This window comes from Mytilus trossulus, chromosome 4 (genome assembly GCF_036588685.1).
Source record: "Mytilus trossulus isolate FHL-02 chromosome 4, PNRI_Mtr1.1.1.hap1, whole genome shotgun sequence".
In the NCBI taxonomy this organism is placed as follows: Eukaryota; Metazoa; Mollusca; class Bivalvia; order Mytilida; family Mytilidae; genus Mytilus; species Mytilus trossulus.
Genome location: NC_086376.1, coordinates 4,092,226 through 4,096,113, shown reverse-complemented (window position 1 = coordinate 4,096,113; position 3,888 = coordinate 4,092,226).

Here is a 3,888-nt window from a genome sequence, read left to right as displayed (position 1 = left end):
ACCCTGTGTACTCAACGTATGTATTTGACTTAACATTCTTAATCATGTCTGACTTTAAAGTGTATTATTACATCCAACACTGCAATGCAGAACCTCTGGCAAATGAAACGAATACACATAACAATAAAAAGTACCCAAAAATAAATACCACAAAACAACTGTATTTATGACTTCTACAAATTATACTTAAAAAAAATTACAACTTCTAAAGAAAAAAATCAATAAATTATCAAAAGAGTAAAAAAGCGAGACAAGATTTGCTGTTTCCGGCGTTGGCGACGATATTTGGTATACAATTGTATAAGCATTGGCATATATCATTTCCATTGAGATTGTTTGGGTACGTGTCCGTAGTCATGGTATATTGACCTTTGAAATTTTGCTTAGTTAACATGTATAAATTTGTAAAAAGGTCTGTTCAAGGGGAACCATTAGTGTTAGGCCAAACTTAATTGGTATTCAACTGTATAAGGTGGAGATTGAGGAGCTATGTACCTCAGTTATGGTTCATTGAGTATGATTATTCGCCTTATAAATTGAGTAACATGCTTAAGTATTGGTATTTTAATTAAATCATTTGCACAATCAAAATTTCAAAAAAAACGAGACACACATATTTCTGTGATTAACAGTTTATTATTACAAGGCTTGTTTGTATATTATATATGTATTCGGATAAAAATCACAAAATATTTTTACTGGTAAATTATTTTTAATTTCAAGCTGTTATCAAAATTAAGTCTCAAGAATTTCTTTCACTTGGATGTTGATTAGGGAAAGATTTTCGTTCGACAAAAGCGTTTAGCATACCATTTATTGTCAATTTGCTTATAGCAGACATACTAACCTGATAATCATTGACCAATGTTGAATATTGGACTGTTTGTAACAAGATACAGAATATATGTAGAAGATAGAAAAAAAAAAATAGAAATGTTTAAACTGATAACTCTAAGATCTAGTTTTGTCAAGAGTTCATCAGTATATGAGGCTCATATAAAACTGTCAACCTAAAATACATAAATTTGTGATATAGCAACTTTGATTACACTTCTTATCTATCACAAGTTTTTGCTGTGTTGTTCGTAAGTTAACATTGTAGACGCAGGATACGCCTTTACCAATTAGTTGTTTTCTTATCGTTTCATGTGTTTGAGCATTCGATTTTTCCATTTGATAATGGACTTTCTGTTATGAGTTCAGTATTTTTGCTATTTAATGTTTTGAACAGAAACAAACATTAACTTGATTGCAGTTCATATACAAAATGTTTGTGTGATTTGATATTTTCCTTAAATAAACATAGCAAAAACAAAGCTCTATTTTTATAGATACTGAGGAACCACTACATCACGTAACAAAAATTACGTAATAACTGTTATATCAATTTTTACTTTGATTTAGTTGATTTTAATGACTAAATTAAAAATAACAATCTAGCTTTGCATCAATTTTTCGTATTTCGTGACTACTTTTCGTCTTTTTTCTTTCAATTAAATTCTTTGTATGTTATTGCGTTGTGCAACTCTACATGGAAATGTCATTATAACAATGCAGTACTTGCCGATGCACAAATAATTTGATTTATGTTGAATGTTTCAGGTCATAATAAAGACATTATCTTACACTGTTTTATATCGAATCGAAATTTTTGTACGAATAACAAATGGTTTGAATCGTGAAAGTCTTAACCTAACTGAATTAACATTTATTTTTCATAATACTCATGATAATTATTTACTGTGCAAACATTTGAATTAACATTTCCCGCAATTTATTTTTTGATCATACCTATAGGTACACATTTTAAAATAAAATCTCAGAATAAATATGTAAAAAAGAACCTGTTTTTCTATGCATAATAATTTTTCAGATCAAAAGCGGAACACAAGTTTGTGACAGTGTTTGGCCATTGTTGAACAATAAACAAGATAGAGGCTAGGCTATTTCCCTGAAATGAATACTTCTTTTTGACCCGAAAGGACGGATTTTACTAAATTTTCAATGTAAAATAAGTACTACGATTGGATTTCTTAATGAATAGCAAAGCAATACTTCCCAGTGGGGAATAGAACAATTATTCTGCCATTTCTAAACCAAAAAACCCAGTCAAGTAATTATTGGGTTCGAGAGAAAACTCCAAACAAACAAACTTCAATTCATTTGTTCCTTACAGGTAGAACGTAAGATAATTCTTGTATACATTGTTCAATTACTTGTTTTGTAGACGAAAAGCGCGTCTGGCGTATAAAATTACAATACTGGTACATTTGATAACTATTACAAATGTATTAAACGTATTAAAGGATATTTGTCGGAAACTTCATAAAGCAAATGGTTTAAAGCTAATGGGATCTAACGTGAATATAAATAAGAATTTCAACAAAAGATCCAATAAAAAAAGAATAAGTCGCTATATATTCATTTCTGATGACAAATGCCCAAAACGTGAACATGATGCATATGTTTCATACAAGTGAGAGATTTCGCTAGCTATAATTCCAGTTTAATCCACCATTTTCTACATACAAAAACGCAGGTTCCGAGTAAGGACAGGTGTTGTCCATTCGTTTGAGGATAGTTATCAAAGGTACCAGGATTATAATTTAGTACACCAGACGCGCGTTTCGTCTACATTAGACTCATCAGTGACGCTCATATCAAAATATTTATAAAACCAAACAGGTACAAATTGAAGAGCATTGAGGATCCAAAATTCCAAAAAGTTGTGCCAAATACGGCTAAGGTAATCTATGACTGGGATAAGAAAGTCCTTTTTTTTTTGAGGTTTTGTTAACAGAAGATTTATAAAAATGACCACATTATTGATATTTTTATGTAAATCCCGAAGTGTTAACTACTGGGCTGGTGATACCATCGGGAACGAAACATCATATCATAGACACAACTTTGTCATGTGACCATGACGTCATCAAAGTTTCTTAAATTACGCCGATTTAAAATGGAATTTAGAGTTAAACTATAAAAATAAACTTTAATATTTTGTCAGTCTATTCGAAATAAGATAAAAAATATTGTGAACAGTGTTAAATAACCAACTACGCGCGGTATTCAGTGTGCACCACATTTTTATGTTATTTTTTCATAGACAGAAAAAAATATTACAATCATTCCTTAAATGTTCTGATATTTAACACTTTTCAAATACATTTATTCTTTTCAATTCAATTCTCTAAAACACAGCTATTTGAAACGCTTGATACATACAAAGATAGACAATATATCATTTGTTTACAGAAAATCTCAATTCTTGAATCTAAAGTTGTTTAGATAAAGGAAGACAGCAAATGTTTTTTCAGCAATACGCATTTTACTATTGAATCCATTGACATATAGAAATACCACAACACTTCCTTCTAAATCCTCATCCTTCTCTTCTATTGGATAAACTTTTATTTGAGATTTTTCAGAAATTATTGCAGGAAATATGATCTGTTACAAATATATAATTCATCTTATCTTGTGGGTTTTCACCATGTGTAACAAGAAAGCCAATGTCGTACATGATGTGTATAATTTCCGACAATTGGCTTTGTCGTTACGAGATATTACAATTACTGAGAGCAAATAGCTGAATTACAAAAAGCTTAACAAAAACAAGATCAGCTGGATTAATCAGGTTCTTTTTTCCAAAATGATAATCATATTCACGCTCAAAAGAAACATGCCTAAAACAAGTATATACTGCATCGCGAAAAATTGTCATTTAAAAAATGACAAAGATTGAAAGTTAACATTTATAGTAAAAAGTAATAGCATGAATTCATATAGTAAAATACATGTTTGGGTAAGTTCATATCCACATATCAGTAAAAGTATTATCAAAATGAAGCTAGTAGTTTGCCAATCGTTTTGAAGTTTGGTATT